The sequence below is a fragment of the Haemaphysalis longicornis genome, unplaced genomic scaffold, assembly GCF_048455015.1.
Source record: "Haemaphysalis longicornis isolate Haplotype H1 unplaced genomic scaffold, Haemaphysalis longicornis Haplotype H1 scaffold_7, whole genome shotgun sequence".
Taxonomy (NCBI): domain Eukaryota; kingdom Metazoa; phylum Arthropoda; class Arachnida; order Ixodida; family Ixodidae; genus Haemaphysalis; species Haemaphysalis longicornis.
The window spans coordinates 44,759,354-44,782,314 of record NW_027526422.1 but is presented as its reverse complement, the minus strand read 5'-3'; positions in this window follow the sequence as shown (position 1 = coordinate 44,782,314).

Sequence of the window (22,961 nt, the reverse complement as noted above, 5' to 3'; positions counted from 1 at the left end):
GGTTCGGATCCCACCCGGCGGGAATTTTTTCTCCACTTTCTTTCTGTCTTTCCAAATTCTTTATCTGTTTCATTGACCTACCACATTCTCCCCTTTGCTTTCCGAGGTTTTTATGACTGCCAATCCTTATATTGTAAAGGAGCAGCGCATTGCCAGAGGAATGCTTCAAGAGCGCTCAGTGGTCAATCCCCTGCTAAACCAAAGAGGACGGCCGCCGACTGGAAGCGAAGGAAGAAGAAGCGCGGGGCTCGTTCAAGGGGAGAACTATTTTACACCTTGAGGCTAAATTTCCTCCACTACGCCGCTACGTGTATTGACCGTAGTAACCTTTATCAAATTGTTTGACTCCCCGCTGCATGGCGCTCACTTCATTTTCCGCCTCAGGCCTGATCTTTTTCAAGCCATTCAGTGGCCGCGGTTCCAGAGCCCCCAGATGGATCTAGGGCAGTCACGGCTTCAGCCACTTAACGCAGACCTTTTTCGGCTCCCACCTCCTTGTATTAGTGTGTCATCTATGGAAATAAACATTGATAATATCATCCCCCAGAATGCAAAGATGTTGCCGGCCCGAATCCTCAATGGATTGCTGGAGGATCATTTGTCAACCCTTCATTCCCACCAGACTTGGCAGCAATGAAATTACAGTAGTTAACTCTTTCGTTACCGCGGGAAATTGACCAATTTTGAAGGGTCTAACAAAACATTTTTTTGTGCTATACATATTGGTTAGGCACACATTGCAGTGACATACAATGCAGATAATTCCATGCGCTTTCCAACGACACCAGTTTTATTAATGTTTTCCTAAATAATGATTCCGAAAAAAATTATCGAATTCGAAATTTTTGTCCGCGCGTCGAAGAAAAAAGAAAAAAGTAAGTTGTGTATAATAAACCACGTGTAGTAGAAAAAATTTAGAATATACATTTTGTAGGTAGACATTTCAAAAACCCGTCCTAGAAAAAAAATTGAGTTGCGCAGTACAATTTGTCAGATATAAAAGAAAATGTTAGCCCACGTGGTGCCCATGCCATGTGGTGAAGCCCAACCTCTATTTCAAGTTTTGCTATTTTGGATAGTTCTCTAGAAGAAATCTGGTGGTTTGACATTATTAAAGGCCCAAATTAGCCTCCACGTGATGTAAAAACACCTTGTCGATGATTATGACCGGCACAATATTGAAGGCAAGCAAGCGATGTGAGAAAATCCGCTTGGAGTTGAGAACCAAACTCTTTGGTGGATGCTTGTTGACGTTCTGATGATCGCTCATCAGTCAGAACTTTCATTTGCGTTTTATTATCATGTTCTGACTCACTATGGTAGCCCTGCTTGCAGGAATAAGGTACGATGCGCTAGAATCACGCCCAGCAAGCTTTCACCAAGCCGCCGTCGGGCTGTGAAGCGAGTTCAGCACTACGAGCCTACTACATTGCAGCGCCACCTAACAATTTCGAAAAGAAACAAATACAAGGCTGTTGGAGACTTTGTCAGAATAAACAGTACTACTAAGAAGCGACACTAGACTTCCGGAAGTACCCTCGTATGAAACCGAAACTGGCCGGTGAACAGCTGGCGGTGTTCAAGGCCAATTGGAAGCGTTCTCCTCGTCTGAATTGATACCCGACGACTTGGTGTTATCGTTTGACTTTCAGCGGAAGCTCTTATCGCAGAAGCAAGGCGTAGATAAAGTGGAAGCGCAAGCGGCATGCTTGTTTTGAGGAGCAGTAGCGGGCAACGGAGGCGCCATGGCAAATGAGCTTGTAGTTGGGTAACTGCGTAGTAGCGCCAAATATGAATTTCGCAATGCGAAAACGAAACCGAAACTGCTGGAAACTGGTTGAAAATGTCAGGCACACTTGCTAGACATGCGGGGGACCATCAGAAATAAGCTTTGGGAGAATAAAGCTGCCCTTTGTCCGAACCAAAGATGATTAGTGAATAGCTGGGGCCATTTTCAAGTAAATATCACCTCTCAACGCTGTCGGATTACAAAGCTGACCCCATTATTTGGTATTTGACTTGCCAGGAGCCTTTTGACAAAAAAAAATATTACGGTAATGCAGCCTAACCACGACCTGCATCCTTTTTTCTCAAGTGCAGCAGCCACGCCCCCTTCGTCAAAAACACGCGCACCTCAGCTCGCAAAAAACGCCGCCAAAAATCTCAATGTCGCCGGAGCGGGAAAATTTAAACTGATTCTAAAAGGGCAATGCCTAGACTAATCACTGGCTGCATTAGGTGTACGAGAAACGACTACAACATGTCGAAATAGGCAATATAAATCATCGATCACCGGTGATCGATTTGAATAGGCGTGGTAACGAAAGAGTTAAATTATTTTTTGCTGTAATGAGTAATGTAATGAATTACTTTTGAGTGCTGGTAATTTAGTAATGTAATAAATTACTTCAGGCCAGTAATTTCATGGAAATTACTAAATACTTTCCCAATTAATTTTGACTACAATATAGCCAATCCGCCTCTCTTATGGCAGAAGAAATGGACTTCTTCAAGATCAGGAGGACCGGGCCCATTCAGTCGTCAAGCAATGAAATCGAGTGTTGGAGGAGCAGCGGCATCGCTGATTTTACTGTTTTCGAAGGGTACCCGAAAATGAAAAAGTTCTTCATCATGTTCAACACAACCCGGCACTCATCCGCACCAACGGAGCATCTTTTTAACATGGCAAACAACGCTATGTCGCACAAACGGGGACACCTTTCCAATGCCCACTTTGAATCGCAACTTCTTCTGAGATGTAATAAAGATATCTAACATATCAATGTATAGCGCTGTAAATAAACTGTACGTAAGTTGGCGCATAAGCAATTTTTTTTTTTAGATTGCAGTGTATATGTATATGAGAATAAATAAAGTGTATATGAGTTGGTAGTGTATGAGTGAAGAATTTTTTGTAGTAATTTCAAAGTAATCTTGAAAAGTAATAGTAATGTAATGCCATTATTTTCGGCCACCTGTAATTTGTAATGTAATTTAATTACATTTTAGAAAATTCTAGAAAAGTAATGAGTAAGGTAATTTAATTACTTTTGAGAGGTAATTTTGCCATCTCTGATTCCCATATCGTCATTGCTACCGATGCCTCGCAAAGTGGTGAGAAGGCTGGAGTTGGGATATTCTCCCAGTCCCTCGATTGCACGGTCCTTTTCAATTAGATTGCCTGATTACACACCTATTTTCCAGGCGGAATTATTGGCAATAATTCTGGCTCTTCAAAAACTTCAGCATAGATGTTCGCATGTTGTTATTCTTTCTGACTACCTCTCTGTGTGTTCCGCATTAACATGCGAAAAAGATTCTTCAATTATCCGCACATTCCGGTCATTTTTTCCTCATCAGCTTTGTAAGGTTAGGCTAGTGTGGGTTCCAGGAAATGCAGGAATCTCATACAATGAAGGGGCTGATCAATTAGCCAGTATGTCTCTTGGTGGCCTTTTGGTCGTTCAATGTCCAAGTGTTAGCTTTTTATTGGGGGCACGATTTAGACGTTTACAACTACTCCAGACTTATCGCCAAGACGCCCTTCTCTCTTCTAGAGATTATAGCCACCTTCGTCATGCATGGAAGCCCATGTTTTGTGAATCAAGGATATGCGAGGCAGCAATCACTAAACTTCGGTGCAAAATTCCCTCGTTAAATTTTTATCTTTATAAATCTGGTCTGACTCCATCCCCGCAATGTCCTTTTTGCGACAAACTAAAAAATACAGAGCATTTCCTGTTTAACTGCCGCAGCTTCTCCCCAATGCGACGCACGCATCTGGATTCAACCTTTGGACGCCTCCACCTTCCGCTATTTACTTCCGAGGTGCTGTAATTAGGCGCTTCCGCCCTAGGAGCCTGCCACAGGGATGTTGTGTCCGCCCTTCACTTTTATGTTGCGGTGACAGGCCGGTTTTGCTGCTAGCCAGCTATAAGCATTTCACATTTATTTAGTTTTTCTTCCTGACTCTACTTCTATATTATACATATTAAACAAATTCTGTTCTGTATATTATTTTCTCAATTTTGTGACCTAAAAAATTATAGGTCACATCCTGATTAGGTACAAAGCTTCTTGGCCAATCCCCCAAGTCGGTATGTGCCATGGTATGAGGCAACCAACCAACCTACCAACCGAATAAACATGGCGTCCTATGAATCGGTCGCAACTCTCCTTTTGTGTGCCAGGTTTCAAATGAGGGTTTCACTCCAGTGACAAGGGCGGAATTAGCTGATATTGTTTTGGAGCTGTTTGAGTGTGCTCCAGGATCAGACGGCATTACGGTGGCAACGTTAAAATTTCTACTTGAGGTCTCTCCTGATGATTTACTAAACATTGTCAACATGTCGTTAAAAAACAGCTGGATACCTTCAGAATGGAAAATCGCTAAGGTAGCACCATTGTTGAAAAACGGAAGTTTGGGTTTCGTCAAAGACAATACTATTAGGCCGATTTCGTTGACTAGCAACGTGGTAAAGTTGGTTGAAAGGGTATTGCATGGCCGGCTTATGCGGTTTCTGAACAGTAATCGTATTCTAAGCCCCGCCCAGATTGGCTTCAGACCTGGAAATTCTATTTGGAAGGCCCACATCGACATCGAGAGCCGCATTAAATTAGCTCGCCGACTAAAACATGTAAGTGCGCTCGTAACCCTAGATATAGCAAAAGCTTACGACAGCGTAGAGTACAGCACGTTGATGTCACGCCTTGCATCTAGCGAGATTCCAGGGTACATCCGCTCCTGGATTGGTGAGTTTTTAAAGGGAAGGAAATTCTTTTGTTCCAAGGGCGGTTTATCGACATCCCAGTACCACCAATTTCGTGGAGTTCCTCAGGGATCAGTTCTTTCTCCAGTTATTTTTAACTTACTCCTAAGTTCTATCCCAATACAGAACGGCATATCTACCTATGTGTATGCCGATGATATTGCTTTTTTCTCGGCTGATAGGGACATCCAAGCGTTATATCAGCGACTGCAGGACTATGTGGTTGTCCTGGATAATTGGCTTAGCACGTTACACCTCTCGCTAAATGTCAGTAAATGTGCCGTTATAGCATTTCCCAGCAATAACCCTATATCATTACGTCTAACATACCGGTTGCAATCCATCCCTCTGGTCACGGAAATTAAATATTTGGGTATAATTTATGACGACCACCTCACATGGCGTCCTCATATTTCGCACATTGCTGCCAAAGGCGAAAAAGCTGCGGGAGTGCTGCGTAGGCTAGGCAATCATAAATTCGGTATGCGTAGAGACGCCCTGCTAATGATTTATCGTTGCTATGTTCGCCCAGTATTGGAATTTGGTTGCGTGTTATTTTCTGGCTGCGCGACGTACAAACTCCATCCCCTATTTCTCATTGAGAGATTGGCGTTGCGTTTATGTTTAGGGTTGCCAAAGTATGTAGCTAACTCTGTATTGTACCTTGAGGCACGGTTGCCTTCACTTCTGGATCGATTTAAATTGTTAACTGTTGTAACATTTCTAAAACTGTTTGAATCTCCATTATACGAGGCTCAACCCATTTTCCTCTTGAGGCCTGACCTTTTTCGAGGATTTACGTGGCCCCGATTTCAGCGTCCTCAATTGGATTGCGTTCAGGCATGGCTGCAGCCTCTTCGTGCAGATCTTTTTCTACTCCAGCCCTATTCTGATAATTTGTCGCCTGTCGACATAAGCTTGGACAACATTTTTCCTTCGCATGCGAAATTATTGCCGGCCCGATTACTCAATCATTTACTTGAAGATCACTTGGCTACTCTTCATACTGATGTCGTCATTTCCACAGATGCCTCGCAAAGTGATGAGAAGGCTGGGGTAGGAATATATTCTTAGTCTCTAGATTGGCCCTTCTCAATCAGGCTGCCAGACTATACCCCGATCTTTCAGGCATAATTATTGGCGATAATCTTAGCTCTTAATAAACTACAGCACAGATTTTCGGGGGTGGTTATCCTTTCGGATTCTCTCTCCGTGTGCACTGCTCTAACAAATGATAAAGATTCTTCCATTCTCAGGTCATTCCGTTCATTCATTCCTTACCAGCTTCGTGAGATTCGGTTAGTGTGGGTCCCTGGTCACGCAGGGATAATCTTCAATGAACTGGCAGACCAATTAGCCAATTTGGCTCTTGGGGGTCCTGCCGTCGTGAATTGCCCAATTGACAGTTTTCTTTTGGGGGCGAGGTTCAGGCGCCTTCAAGTTTTACAAATTAATCGGCAAGATACCCTTCGTTCATGCTCCGACTATATTCACCTCTCTCACTTATGGAAGCCTAAATTCTGCGAATCTCGTAAATGTGAGGTCGCAATCACAAAATTTCGTTGCAGAATTCCCCCTTTAAATTTTTATCTACACAAAGCTGGTCAGGCGTTATCTCCTCAATGCCCTTTCTGCAAGGCCCCTGAAACAATAGAACACTTTCTTTTAAATTGCCGCAGCTTTTCCTCGATGCGACGCACGCACCTTGAATACACGTTTAATCGGCTGAATCTCCCTTTATCTTTAACCGTTATTCTTTCCCTGGGTGCTTCCGTCATAGGATATTGCCACAGAGATGTCGTGATCGCCTTTCATTCCTTTGTTGCGGCGACAGGCCGGATGCCCTGCTAGATAGCTATGCCTTCATTCGCAAGTTTTTTTCCTGACAATCCTGTTCTATCCAAAGATTTCTTTTTCTGCTCTCAATGTTTTTTCTAGTACTTTTTTAAGCGGTAACCACATGCACGCGCCTGCGCGCTAGATTTCACGCGCTCGCGCGTTCACGCGCTACTTCGCACCGGCCGGAGACGGCGCGCCTAGCGAAGCGCGTTGCGTTCTCGAAGATCTGGCTGTGCCAGATATTTCGCGCGCTCTCCTGCGCGCCTACCGGCCGGGACCAATCAGAGCCGCCGCTCGGCGCGCTTGCGTTTCCCGGGCCGGGCGGGCGGACGGGCTGCGGCGGCCGCGAGTGAATCCGCCGGTGGCCGCCGATAACGTCGCTGCTTCAAAGTTCCCGTCTCCTCGTTGTGATAAATCGGCGTAGTTGCTTCGTTAGCCGCAAAGGTTTATTGGGTGTATGCGCTTCCTCCGTGTCGCACCAGCAAAATACACCATCGGCGAATAACAACGCACGCGAACAAACTTCGTCGCCCATCAGCCGGAGGCAAACATGGCTTTCCGCCGTCGTGTGTGCCTAGCGACGCGGCGATGCTGTTGTGTTTTAGTCCGAAGCTGGCGTTATAGGTAATGTTGCTCTGCTGTAAGACGAAAAGCCGACGTTTGTGTGTGTTACGATGACAGTGTAACAGAGTTGGGAGCTGTAAAGTTGGGCCATATCGACAAGGCGGCCCCGTCAAGCGCGGGGCGGAGCATGCTCACGCGCCTCCGTCGCCTCCGTGTGGCTGCGTGCCCTCGCCCTCGTCAAGCGCTTGGGCGCGTAGACACGAGAACGCGTGTGGAATCGAGCGCGCGGGCGCGTGCGTGTGGTTACCGCTTTATTCTTTCTCTCTAAAATAAGCCGGGTCACAGCCTAATTATTACAGGCAGCTTCTTGGCCAATCCCCCGCGTGGGTACGCGCCATGACATAAGGAACCAACCAACCAACCAACCAATTCATTACAAGTGGCGCAGCCGACAAGTTTCCAAGCTCCGAGGCGACCCAGCCTCCGGACCTGCTCTCCCTCGCGGCGATCCAGCCGCAGGGACGGACCTGAGCAGCGGCCAAGGCCTGGCACGCCTTCTAGCCCTGCTGCCCGAGCTCATCGGTGGGGCCGCGGTCTCGGCACGAGCGCGAACGTGAGCAACGCCCAGCCCCCAGGCGAGCCAGCCGTGGGCGCGACCTTCCCCAGCGGCCGACGTCTTCTTGACTCGCCGCTGCGTGCGCCGTTCGCGCTGTGATTTCTGCACTTTGGATTCTCCTTCGTAAGTGACCAACCTTTCCCGATGACGACCAGTGCTGCGCGTGGCGGCCACCCTTCTTGGGCTGTCCAGGCCCTCCCAGAGGTGTGCCGGCGGCTCGCCGACGTCGTGCCCGCCCCGAAATACGCGGTACATGGCAGCGCGTTCTCATCGCCTGCCCCCGCAGACGTCCCGGTATTTCGTGGATTCCAGGACGACTCTGTTCGGTGGGTGCAATTCATTGACACCCTTGCCGCTTGCCACGCGTGTCCCGAGCACATGAAGAGGCACCGGGAGCCCCGCTGTCTAGATGACTGAGCGAACAGCGCAGTGGTGCAATCACCACAACTTTTGGGCAAAATATAGTTACTACTACTACTAGGCCAGTCGCTGAAGAACGCCTACGCGACGCTGCCCGGGCATGGCATCTGCACGAGGGACAGACGCATTCGACCTGGACAAGCTGGAGCGGGGCGCTGCTTGCTGCGTTCGGCAACTTCACAGGTACCTATGACGCCCGCTACATGGAGATGCGGCGCCGGTACCAAGGCCGCGGTGAGGACATCAAGGACTACGTGTATGACAAGCTCCGCCTGCTGAGACTGCGGCCTCCCTTGGTTGTCTCCTGCAGCGAGGCAATGTCATAGATGGCCTGGCTGACCCCGTCCAAGCGACAATCTTGACTCTGCAGCCCACAGATTTGAGCCTGCAAGATTTTATCAACCTGGCGGTAGAACTACAGCAGAGTGCAACCCGGCAGGCACAGGATTCCATGAATCGGTATAGACCCTAGCGGAGCAGCAGCCACATGTGCTAGCGCTCGCACCTACCCCGCCGATCAAACGAAGTGAGGACGGATCCTACCACTTCTCGGAACATCACGACGCCCCGAACCTCAACCGAGGATATATAGACTGATGCTTGGGAGTCCAAAAGAGCACTTGAACTACTCCAAGGTGCCGGCGGAGGGCCACGTTCCATTTACCGTGACGTGCGACGCCGACAACCACACGCAGCGCTTCTTGCCGCTACAAAAACACGAGGAGACTCTGAGCAACTCATCTGCCAGTATCTCTGAAGCCTCCGGTCAGGAACGAGGAACGAGTCATCGTTTCTGCTCTCTCCGGTGAGACTGAGCGCGAGGATATGCCAGCTGAAGAAAGAAACGAAGCACCGTCGAGAGACCAGATGGATGACGATAATCATGCACAAACCAAAAATGCACTTGTCACGGACAAGGATGTTTCAGCGGCTGTTACCGAAAACGGAAACCACGATAACCAGAGCGACAGTACCGACCTACTGCAATATGAATGCAAGGACATCATGACGCACAGGCTGGGGGTAGAGGAAATCATCATTCCGGAAGCCATCCTGATTTCCTGCTGAATGGAAGAAAACGAAGTTCTGACACGAACCAGAAAGAAGGACTGGAACCGATCCGTGAGAAACAATCACCGAGAGGAGGCGTACAACGGTCTTTTCAGCTCTTCGTGAGTAGACCGTCAAGCCAGAGTCAGAGGCCCGCTGAAACAGTTTCTGTGTGTGTGGAAGGGGGGGGGGGGGGGGGGAGGGAGGGGGGCACGCTTGCAGTGTGACCGAGTTTAAAGGAGCAGCGCATCGCCAGATAAAAGCTGCAAGAGCGCTCAGGGGTCAATCCCCTGCTAAACCAAAGAGGGCGGCCGCCGACTGGAAGCGAAGGAAGAAGCAGCGCAGGGCTCGTTCAAGGGGGGAATAAACATGGCGTCCTAGGAATCGGTCGCATTTCATTACAATATATATATATATATATATATATATATATATATATATATATATATATATTGTAAAGAAGATAGTCACCGAGTTAATCCAACGGACAATCTTCCGTCTGTGGGCATGCACCAGGGTCAGGACAATATCGTGGTATAGCTCACCTCCTTCCCCACCCTGGCCCGAACACAAGAGATCTCCTTGAACAAGTTCCTGACCAACACCTGTACGGCACCAGAGACCTATCGACAATGGTATTATCCCCAGCACGCCCCCCGATGTCCCTACTGCCACCACTCCTTCGCAGCCGATCTCCACCAACTCATCTGGCACTGCCCCAAGTTTTCTCGATTTCGTACATACACTCCCCTTCACCACGACACCTCAACCTACATCGACCCAACATCCCTCTCACGCGAAACACTCTTCGAAATCGCCATTTATGCCACGAAAAGCGGCCTAGTATACGGGCAATTTAGCAGTGGTCTGCACGACTTCTGAAGAGAACCCTTGAAGCCTGCATCATAAGAACAGTGCTCCGTCCTCCCCTTTCCCTCCCCCCCCCCCCACCTGGCCTTTGGCTTTCCTTTCTAATAAAGTTTACAACAACAATATCATGGTCCAGTTTTGGTAACGTCCTATCGCACCCGCTTGTCTCGTGCTCGCCCTGTTCCGACCGGCTGAAACGACCGCTTGGTTTAGCCCAGCTCATCGTCGTACCCCTATCTATCGTCCCAATAAATACCATTTAATTTGGTGGAGTGTGCGGGTTCACGCCATCCTGACCCCAGCTTGGCACCTTCGCGGTAAACGCCATTCGATCCGCCAGCCTGGAACTGCGCAACCGGACACTACCAGCCCTCTCTGCTACCGCCATGCCTTATGACAGCAGAACCGCACCACCGCCTTCTTCGCCACCGGCGATCGTCTGTTCCGGGGCGATTCGACAGAGTGATCCTGCAATCTTCAAAGGCACCGGCGACCACGATGCCGAAGACTGGCTTACCTCTTACGAAAGGGTAAGCGCGTATAATCGGTGGGATGACGCGATGAAGAGATATAACGTCGGTTTCTGCTTTCGTGAAGTCGCCGAACGGTGGTTTAATAACAACGAAGCCAATATTACCACGTGCGACGCATTCAAGATCGATTTTATGGATGTCTTTAGCCGGCCAGCCCTGCGCAAACTTCTCGCACAGCAGCGTTTAGGTGAACGGGCACAACAGGCTGGCGAAACCTTCACCAGCTACATCGAGGATATTGTCTATTTGTGCAGGCGCGTCAATGCCGCAATGCCCGAAAGTGAGAAGATCAGACACATTATGAAGGGCATCGAAGAAGACGCTTTCCAGATGTTGCTGAGCAAAAACCCACAAAACATCGGTGTAGTCGTCAGTTTATGTCAAAGCTACGACGAGCTGCGCAAGCAGCGCGTCTACGCTCGCCACCGACTAGCTGCAACCGACGCATCCCTTTCAGCGCTGCCCTTCGGTGACCCTTCAGTACAAGAGAGGATTAAGGACCTCGTGCGCGAAGAGGTAGCCCGGCAACTTTCTCTCCTCTCGTGTACACTACCGACTTCGTGTGCTCAAGTGCCTGGCGTGGCTTCACCGCCTCATCAGATTATTCGGGAATTATTCGACCTATCAGCAGACAACTCTGACGGCGCCCCTTTCTTATGCCGACATTGCAAGTGCACCACGCCACCCAGGTTCCTCTGTGCCATACCCTTTGTCCACGCCTATTGCTTATGATGAAGTCATAGCCAGACTTCGTTACACCGGCCCCCCTTTGGTGCGCTCAAACCCGACCCCACCACGTCCTCCCCTTCGAGTCGCAACGTCCGCCAACCCTAACCCCTGGCGCACTGCGGATAATCGCCCAATATGTTTTGCTTGCCGCATCCCGGGTCACGTTGCTCGTTTCTGCCGTCGTCGTGTCCAGCCACCCGATTACGCCTACCGTGGTCCCGCCTATGACAGCAACCCCTATGTGACGCGCCAACGTACCGACGTCTCCCGGGCAGCCGCGTAGTTCTTTTGCTTCTTACGAACACAGTCGCCACCGGTCGCCTTCGCCCCGTCGCTGTTCCTTGTCGCCGATGCACCGTCGTCCCAGCGCACCGCCCGAGGAAAACTGATGAGCGCAGTTCCGGAGGCAAGAACTGCGGCATCGTCGAACTACCGAAGTCCTCCTGTTTCTCCTACGAATGCGATCGAAGTCAATGCTGAAGGTGTCGTCACGTTTGCGCTTGTCGATATAGGAGCTGCCGTGTCCGTCATGCATGCGAAGCTCTGCCGCAAAATTCGAAAAGTAACAACTCCGGTACTTGGCCTTCGTCTGCGCACTGCCAGCGCTCAACACGTGGCTCCTTTGGCTGCGTGCACGGCCAGAGTGGTAATTCAAGACGTTCTTTACTTTGTAGAATTTTTGGTGTTGCCGTCATGTTCACATGATATCATATTGGGCTGGGACTTTTTGTCGCGTCACGAAGCCGTCATCGATTGTGCCCGCGCGGAAGTTGAACTGTTTCCCCTGTGTACAGCGCCATTGGCCTATATGCCACCTGTTCTTTTTTCTAAGCTTGTCGCCGCTACATATACAGATATTCCTCCTTTGTCTGCCGTTCTGGTTCCCGTGTCGTGTGCATCTGTCCCCGACTCAACGATCCTCTTCACGCCTTCCGAACTTTTCTCACGACGCAAGAACCTTACACTTCCTACTGCTGTTCTTTGCCTCAAGAATGGTTTTTCCACCTTTCTCGTCTGCAATACTTCCGTATCGCCACTGACTTTGACTGCTGGAGAGTGCCTTGGATGCGTCGAAGTTATAGACCCCACTTTCATCGTGGACGTGTCTGATGATACCCCTCCGCCTGCTGTCAGCGCTCTCACTCCAACCTGTGCATCGACATCAAGCGTTTTTCTACCTTCTATCGACCCTGGTCTCTCCTCCTCGCAGCGCGATCGCCTCATCACGCTTTTGAACCCGTTCCTTGGATCATTCGACCATGAGCAAACTTCTTTGGGCCGCTCTTCGAATGTTCGTCACCACATTGACACCAGAACCCATGCTCCTTTACGTCAGCGACCATACCGCGTCTGAGCTACTGAGCGCAATGTCATTGAAGCGCAAGTGACCGATATGCTGCAACGAAATGTTATTCAACCATCCAGCAGCTCTTGGGCATCCCCGGTTGTCCTGGTCAAAAAGAGAGAGAGAGAGAGAGAGAGAGAGAGAGAGAGAGAGAGAGAGAGAGAGAGAGAGAGAGAGAGAGAGAGAGAGAGAGAGAGAGAGAGAGAGCACTTTATTCTGAAGCTGTTGGTTCAACGACGAGTGGTGACCAGCGCTTGGAGGGCGCCGGTGACCTGGGCTGCTCGTTCAGCGAGTCCTTGTTGGACCCGCGGATCCGAGCTGCCTAACGCCGCCTCCCAGTGCTCCACACAGAGATGAAAGGGAATGAGTTTTGAGGGCATTACCAAATTATATGAGCAACTGTTTCGTGGGCTCCACAGTCGGGACATTGGGGAGAGGGAAATACAGATGGATAAATTGCATGTAGTCTGGCGCGACAGGGGAGGGTGTTGGTTTGGAGAAGGCGCCAGTACCGTTCCTCGGTAATAGAGAGTGACCAATGGGGTGGAGGGTAGCGCCGGCGAGAGAGGCGGTAGTCGCAGGTAATTTCCTGGAAAGTCAGGAGGCTGTCGCGGGTTGATTGGGCTCCATGGGAAGGGGTGCGACCTGGCGCAGCTCGCTGGGTTAGCTCTCGAGCTGCAAAGTTAGCCGCTTCGTTTCCTTCCAACCCCGCATGGGCAGGAGTCCAAATCAACTCCGCATGGGAAGTGGGAGGATTTTGAAGGAGAATTTTGAGAACCTGCGGGGGAATAATCCCCCGGGCGAAATTTCGAATGGCCGTTTTCGAATCGGAGATAACAATTGTTGGGGTAGGCCGATGAGTGAGCGCTAGTGCAATGCAATAGCCGCCTCTTCCGCATTGGCAGGGGAGCGCGTTCGGATAGTGCGTGAATGATAAGAGGTTGCTTTTGGATCAAAGATGGCGGTGACTGCGTAGGCGTTGTGATGGGTATAACTCGCGGCATCCACATAGGCGGTGGACTGGCCCATGGGGTATTTGCGGGCTAGGACGCGTGCGCGATGTTCCCGGCGTTTGATATTGTGCTCCGGGTGCATATTGCGGGGAATCGGCCGCGCACAAGCAGGAGGTTGTGCAAGTAGGGTGGGATGTAGACTTTGGAGTCAGTAACAATCGGTGCATGAAGCCCGAGCGACTCTAGGATGTATCTGCCAGTAGAAGTGGTAGAAAGGCGGGAAAGTTGACTGACAGAATGGGCTTCTACGAGCTCTTCAGCTGTGTTGTAAATGCCGAGGCGTTCCAGTTTGGCAGTGGAAGTACTTTGAGGGAGTAAAAGCGCCGCTTTGTATATTTTTCGTATGAGGCAGTTGATTTTAGACAGCTCCGTTTTACTTGGGTTAAGGTACGGGAGGGCGTATGTCAGGCGACTGAGCACGAATGCTTGAACCAGCCGGAGGCGCTCAAATTCCGTCATTCCTTTGTTTCGAGCTGTTATGCGACGGATGAGGCCAATAGTTTGGTTGACATGTGAGGTGAGTTGAGAGATATATCGCGTATTGGCTCTGTTGCGCTGTATGGTCAAACCGAGGACTTTAAGAATAGGGACACATGGTATGGGATTATTTTGTATTCGATTAGTTACGTCTGCAGAGTGAAGCGTGACCGGCGGGGGGCAGGGAGGGTCAAGAGCTCCGACTTACTTGGGGAGCATTCAAGACCGGCCAGTGCCGCTTCTGCTACGACGATGTCTGTGCCTGACTGAAGCGCCTCCTCAATTTGTGCATCACTACCTCCGGCGCACCACAGAGTAATGTCATCAGCATATAGACTATGTCTAAGATGTTGAATTTGAGCTGAACGCTTAGGGAGATTAAGGAGGGCCAGATTAAAGAGGAGAGGAGAAAGGACTGCACCTTGAGGGGTAACAAAGGAGGGCATGTGAATGGTGTCCGATACTAAATCACCGATGTGAATAACGGCAGTACGATTAGTAAGGAATTCTTTAATGTAAGTATAAACCCGTTGTCCGGGGTTACACATTGCCAGATTTTGGAGTATAGCTCGGTGTGAAACTCTGTCGAAGGCTTTGGTGAGATCTAGTGCTAGAATAGCAGCTGTATCTGGGGTAGAGGACAACCAAATCATGTGGAATATCAATGCTGTCAAATTGTGAGCGTTCACCAGGAATATTACGTTGAACCAATACTGCAGTGTATGGGTTATCCGGAGATTGGAAGGCCTAATAGCCCATCAACTTGACGTTAGGTCCAGGTTCTTGTAGTGCTATTGCAACAGGGGCTTTTTGTTCGGTGGAGAGAAGTAACTGCAGGTTGGGGCGTTTGCGGGTAAAGCCTCTGCAATTCCACTGCCAAACAGAACACTCGGCGTCCCGCTTATTCATCGTAAAACTCATTAGGTGGAAGGGGGGTATTTTGGGGCAAAGTGTGGTCGCTGGTAGTGGCGACGATTCCCCGCATGCAGTTGTGTATTTCAGCACGAAGAGATTCAATGGTGGCCTGCATGGCTGCCTGGTTGGCTAAGATAATTTGGTGAAGCTGTAAGTATTCTTCTTTCTGCTGCGCGAGAGCTGTCTTGCATGCCGCCTCGATCGCTGCGAAACGATCGTCTGTTAGGGTGGGTGTAGTGTCGGAGGTAGTAGGGTTAGCCGTGGCTTTCCGCTTAATTGGTGGGGGAGTTGAAACCTCCTGGGAGGCCGGAGTTGATTGCTGCTCTGATTGCACAGAGGGGATAGCGGGACTAGTGTGCAGTTGTTGTTTTAGGAGGCTGTTTTCGCGTCTCAATGCTGCATTTTCTTGCTTCAAGGTTAGTATTTCTGCCCTGATAGCCTGTAATTCTTTAAGGATTTCAGCTCGCGTATTAGAGGAGGTAACGTACGAGGGCAATGATGATGGCGATGGAGCACTGAGAGGCGAGCGCTGGCAGCTCACCTTTGTCTTGTCGATGCCCGATGGAGAAAGCTGTGCAGAGCCGGCGCGACACGGAAGGTCTGGTCGTCCACAGGAAAGAGTCCTTGAGGCCTTGGCAGGTTGTAGCGGTGGAAAGTCCGTGGCACAAAGAGTCCCTGAAGAAGTTGCAGCCTCAGCGTATGACACGGCAGGTCGGCGCGGTTGGTAGCGCTTGGGACACACCGCCGTTCCAGTAGCATGAGGGCCCTCACAAACGATGCATTTCGGAACACATGGATGATTTTCAGGGGCATTGACGATTCCGCAGGCTGAGCACCGAGAGAGGGCTTGTCCAGTTGGGCAGACGTCGCGTCGATGTCCTGGTCGCCAGCATAAGGTGCAGGCTTCTGATTTCTTGCGAAATGGCTTGCAGCGGTATGTTGCGGCGCGATACCGAACCCAATAAGGGACGATAGTTCCATCGAAGAGAATTTGGACTATGTTAGAGTCACTCAGCCTCCTGGCGTCGAGGACTCCGAGTCCAGGGTTGAAGTGGCAGATACTATGGAGTATTTGTTCTGCGGTTTCGTTGGCTGGGATATTGAAAATGACGCCCGTCGCTGTATTAGATAGGGCGGGTACGTGCGTGGACAGCGGGTATTCTTTGCCATTCAAAGTTAACGCCTCGAGCTTCGCATGCTTCTGCGCTCGGCTTTCGTCCGGGGTGCTAGCGATGATGAAATTCGCCCTCGCGTGAATGCGGATTTGATCTTCTTCATGAGGAGGTAGTCCCGCTTGCTTCTGCACGTTGTCAGCCAGAGTAGCCAGAGGTACTTGGGTGAGGGCTAGACCACCTCTCGGTCGAAGGATCACTTTAATGTCGTCCTCCGGCAAGGGGAGCACCGGCGGAATCGATCGCGCCGGTCGACGGCGGCGTCGGCTGGAAGAGGCATTTTGAGAAGAAGATGCGATGGCAGAGTTGGCCTGCAGCGATTGTCCACGAAGGGATTGTTGGCGGCGACGAATCATTACCCAAGAGGGGTGGTAGAGGTCCTCCGGGGTGATGTCATCTCCTTCGACAGTAACCTCCATCATGCTACTGCCGAGACGCTGACCACGGCCGGCGCGCTCGTGCACCGGAGTGAAGGCTGACGGCACGTGCTGTGGAATGCAGCCGGCGGCCGCGCACAGCTTCGGCGCGAGGCGTGGTCGATGCTGTTCTACGCTGTGGCGTTAGGGTTAGATTTTTGAGTGGACAGTTTGACTCGCCTGTTGGGTCGAACTTGACGAAAGCGGTGTCAGGAGAGTCCTTACATCATGCCGGAACCATTGGTGTGGAAAACTGGTAGCAGGCACTGCTGGTTCGCTAGTGGCGATGCAAGATGCCAGAGCCAAGCCGGGGCGTGTGAGGTCGTGTCGGCCCCCTAGCGGCAAGCTCTCGGTCAAAAAGAAAGACGGCTCCATTCGATTCTGCGTCGATTACCGACGCCTCAACAAAATTATCCGCAAAGACTTATATCCCTTAACGCGTATAGACGACGCTCTCGACTGCTTGCAAGGCGCCGAGTTTTTCACATCCTTAGACCTGCGATCTGGCTACTGGCAGGTTCCTATGGCGGACGCCGATCGCCCCAAAACGGCTTTTACTGCACCTGACGGTTTATACGAGTTTAACGTCATGCCGTTCGGCCTCTGCAACGCTCCATCTGCATTTGAGCGCATGATGGACAGCACTTTGCGTGGGTTGAAGTGGAAAATATGTTTATGTTACTTAGACAATGTTGCCGTGTTCTCTCCCGACTTCGACCCTCCAACGTCTGGAACAAGTTTTGAAATGCCTCACTTCAGCTGGGCTTCAACTTAATCTAAAGAAATGCCACTTCGCTACCCGCAAGCTTACCATCCTTGGCCATGTGGTTTCCAGAGAAGGCATTCTACCGGATCCTGCTAAACTTCGAGCCGTCGCAGAGTTTTCAAAGCCGAGAACTATGAAGGAGCTGCGCAGTTTTATTGGGCTCTGTTCTTATTTCCGCCGTTTCGTTCGTGACTTTGCCTGTATTATTTCCCCCTTGACGCGCCTTCTCGGGAGAGGCACTGACATCACTGCTTGGTCGCCAGCCTGCGACAATGCATTTGCCTGGCTGCGCGAACTGCTTACAACGCCACCTATACTTCGACACTTCGACCCCTCAGCACCTACCGGACTTCACACCGACGCCAGCGGTATCGGCCTGGGTGCTGTTCTCGCGCAGCGTAAACCGGGAATCGATGAATACGTTGTTGCATATGCCAGACGCACTCTTACGAAAGCAGAATCTAATTGTACGGTAACCGAAAAAGAGTGCTTGGCCATCATATGGGCCATCAACAAATTTCGCCCGTACCTTTACGGCCGCCGTTTCGATGTGGTTACGGACCATCATGCCCTTTGTTGGTTGGCGTCGTTGAAGGATCCTTCTGGCCGGCTCGGCCGCTGGGCTCTTCGCTACCGCTCCGGCCGCAAGTATCACGACGCCGACGCCCTATCACGTTCTCATCTATCCGTTGATACTGCTTCGCTCGATGAGTCGGATGGCATCCTCAACGCCTCCTCGTTCGACGACATGGTCAACGAGCAGCGCAAGTACCCCTGGATAGCTTCCATCCTGGCATACCTTTCCAACCAAGCTACTGCTCCCGTGTCCAGGGCACTTCTACTAGTCATACCTCGCCACTTGCGTTCCACTTTTTGCGCCTTCTTCCATAACGACGCCCAATGCGCTCATATGCCGGTGTGCTGAAAACGTACCAGCGCCTCCATCTACGGTACCACTGGCGCGGGATGTACAGCTTCGTCTGCAAGTTCGTCCGCTCATGCCCTGACTGTCAGCGCCGCAAGTCGCCGCCTCATCATCAGGCCGGCCCATTACAGCCCTTGCCTTGCCCAGAGCGCCCCTTCGATCGTGTGGGCATTGACTTGTACGGCCCACTGCCTTGTACCACTGCCGGTAACCATTGGGTCATTGTCGCCATTGACCATCTCACACGCTACGCCGAGACGGCCGCATTACCGGCTGCCACAGCACAGGACGTGGCTTCTTTTATTTTACATCGCTTCATCCTTCGCCATGGTGCCCCTAGGGAATTACTCAGCGATAGAGGCCGTGTTTTCCTGTCCGAAGTTGTTGAAGCTCTCCTTACTGAATGCCGCATTGTTCATTGGACCTGTACGGCATATCACCCGCAGACCAACGGTCTCACTGAGAGATTTAATCGCACTCTTGGTGATATGCTCGCCATGTACGTTTCTTAAGACCATACTAACTGGGACTCAGTCCTCCCATTTGTCACGTATGCCTATAATACCGCGACGCAGTCTACTACCGGCTTCTCGCCGTTTTTTCTTCTGTACGGCCGTGAACCGACTCGCCCCCTTGACACCATTCTCCCGTACAGAGCTGACGCCGCTGAGTATTCGACTGGGTCTCAAGTATCCTCTTATGCCGAAGAATGCCGTCAACTTGCCCGCTCATTCACATCCGATGATCAATTCACGCAAAAGAATCGCCATGACAAGGACCTCCCAGACGTGTCTTTCTCCCCCGGATCACTGGTGTGGCTGTGGGTAACATCCCTTCTGGACAATGCAGGAAGTTTCTCTCTAACTATCATGGCCCATACCGGGTCCTGGAGCGTACCTCGCCCGTTAATTACCTTGTCGAGCCAGTACAGCCTTCACCCGACCTACGCCGACGTGGAAAAGAGACAGTTCATGTGCAACGCCTGAAGCCGTACTACGACCTCCTCGTTTTATCGTGCCCCTAGGCAGCCAGGTTGGCTGCTCTTCAGCGGGCGAGTGATTGTAAAAAAGATAATCACCGAGTTAATGCAACGGACAATCTCCTGTTTGGGGGTATGCGCCAGTGCAAAGACAGTGCAACGGACAATCTTCCGCCTGTGGGCATGCACCAGGGTCAGGGAAATATCATGGTCTAGTTTTGGTCACGCCCTATCGCACCCGCTTGTCTCGTGCTCGCCCTGTTTCTACCGGCTGAAACGACCGCTTGGTTTGACCCAGCTCATCGTCGTACCCCTATCTATCGTCCCAATAAATACCATTTTATTATATATGTATATATATATATATATATATATATATATATATATATATATATATATATATATATATATATATATGACAGAAATAAGGGTTGGCAGTCACGAAAACCTCGGAAAGCAAAGGGGAAGATGTGGTAGGTTATTGAAACAGATAAAGAATTTGGAAAGAAAGAAAGAAAGTGGAGAAAAAATGCCCGCCAGGCGGGATCCGAACCCACGACCTCCAGAATACCGGTCTGGTGCGATTGATTGATGATTGATTTTAGGGTTTAACGCGCAGACGCAATGCAGGCGATGAGGCGCGCCGTAGTGGAGGGCTCCGGATTAATTTGGACCACCTGGGGATCTTTAACGTGCGCCGAAATCTCGTACACACGGGCGTTTTTGCTTTTCGCCTCCATCATAAAAGCGGCCGCCGCGGCCGGGAATCGAACCCGCGACCTCGTGCTCAGCAGCGCAACGCCTTAGCCACTGAGCCACCACGGCGGGTGGTCTGGTGCGATTGGCGACTGGCCAGAGTGGCGCTGGCTACCACCCTCAAGCACAGGAAACAAAAATACCTTAACATAAATACCCCAGAAAGTGGAGGGGAAAATCGCCCCGCCGGCAGCGTAGTGGTTATCGCACCAGACCGGTATTCTGTAGGTCGTGGGTTCGGATCCCACCTGGCGGGCATTTTTTCTCCACTTTCTTTCTTTCCAAATTCCTTATCTGTTTCAATAACCTACCACATCCTCCCCTTTGCTTTCCGAGGTTTTCTTGACTGCCAAACCTTATTTCTGTCTTATTTGCGACGAGCCGCTCATTTTCCTTACCCTATATATATATATATATATATATATATATATATATATATATATATATATATATATATATATATATATATATATATATATATATATATATATATAAATAAGGGTTGGCAGTCGAGAAAACCTCGGAAAGTTTTCTCGACTGCCGAGAAAACCTCCGAGGTTTTCTCGACTGCCAACCCTTATTTCTGTGTTATTTTCAACGAGCCCCTCATTTCCTATATATATATATATATATATATATATATATATATATATATATATATATATATATATATATATACAGTCAAACCCGGCTAGGATAGAGCGAATTATGCTATATATAAAACAATAATATTTCAGTTACGGAAATACATGGGAAACATATTCCTTATAACGAAGTTCACATCCGATATATCGAACTCTGGGCGCCTAGAATGGCCACCGAAATGCATGATCTCGGAGCGGCGATTGAGATGTGGATTGGCCGCGACCACTGAGCAAGAGCCGCGACTGAGACATTGCGCCTCGCACGGAGCGACGTGACGCCCAATACTTTCCGTAACTGTTTCCGACGCGCGGAACTCGCGACGGAACCCGCCCAGTCAGCGAGTCCGAACCAAGACAGCAGCATCAGTGAACTGTGGGAAGAGCTCAACAACGTTCACGATGATGTCGCGAGTGAAATCCGTCCGATGCTTATAATGAAGCGCGTTCGGCGGTCGATGGGCTCCGCCAGTGCTTCTTAGATTTTTGAGGACGCGGACTGGAACTGGTGCAAACAATGTTTCGTGTAGAGAATGCTATGCTAGTTAAAGCCGCCAAAACGAAATTGAAAACAAAAATCACCGCTTTTTTTTTTTTTTTGCAACGTTGGCATTAAGGTGGAAAGTAGCTTTATTACTTGCAAAAATGGATTATTTTGGTATGGTAATGGCTACTGTACTGTGTTCGTTTCTGCATACGCGGATGGCGGATTTGGGGAGGGGGGGGGGGGGGGGGGCGCTCCCGCGGATTGCAAACTCGTAACAATAAGCTCGTTATAGGCGGGTTCCGCTATATCGAACTATTGGATATATCGAACTAATCGCGGTTCGCGGTGCATATTGCAGTTCGCTATAAAAGGGTTGGACTGTATAGCAAAGGGGAGGATGTGGTAGATCATTGAAACAGATTAAGAATTTGGAAAGAAAGAAAGAAAGTGAAGAAAAAATGCCCGCCAGGTGGGATCCGAACCCACGACCTCCAGAATTCTCCGGTATTCTGGAGGTCGTGGGTTCGGATCCCACCTGGCGGGCATTTTTTCTTCACTTTCTTTCTTTCTTTCCAAATTCTTAATCTGTTTCAATGATCTACCACATCCTCCCCTTTGCTTTCCGAGGTTTTCTCGACTGCCAACCCTTATTTCTGTGTTATTTTCAACGAGCCCCTCATTTTATATATATATATATATATATATATATATATATATATATATATATATATATATAAGGGTTGGCAGTTTCAGAAAGGGGATAATGTAGTAGGTCATTGTTGTAACACATAACGAATTTGGAAAAGCAGAAAGACCCGCCGGGTTTGATCCGAACCCACGGCCTCCAAAATACCGGTCTGGTGTGATGACCACTACGCTACCGGCGGGGCTATTTTCCCCTTCACTTTTCTGGGGTATTTATGTTAAGGTATTTTTTTATTTCCTGCGCTTGGGGGTGGTAGCGAGCGCCACTCGGACTACTCGGGGTGAAGGGGACCTTCATTTTAACCCCCGGGCCGTGACTCGAATGTCTACGGCATGTCGAGAGTGGTCGGCCAGCGTTGAACCCTCTTAAGTAAGCTCCCTGTGGCATCAAGACTGCCAGAACAGAGGCCCTCGCTATGCATGTAGCGAATCAGAATAGGAAATGAGGGGCTCATTAAAATAAGACAGAAATAAGGGTTGGCAGTCAAGAAAACCTCGGAAAGCAAAGGGGAGAAGGTAGTAGGTCATTGAAACAGATAAAGAATTTGGAAAGACAGAAAGAAAGTGGTGAAGAAATGCCCACCCGGTTTGACCCAAACCCACGTAATACCGGCCTCCAGAATACCGTCCAGATACCATCAGAATACCGTCTCCAGAATACCGTCTTTCGGGTGCCCCGCTTTGAGAGAAGGTACTTTCACGAGATTAAGTTCAAAATCCCCCGCCATTGACCGTTAAGTAAATGCCGCTGGCTAGCGCGCTAGCGCCCTCAAGAGCGAAACCAATATGATTTGAAGACACTGCAATTACTGCAACTCATAATAAGAAATAATAATTATATAAAACCCGCGACCAAGATTTGTGGAGGAAACTAATGTTTGGGCATAATATTAGAGTAAAATAACTTTTTCAATTGAGTTAGTAAAACGCCGAACTTGGAAAAAAACTACGTTTGGCTCTAATTGGCACATATC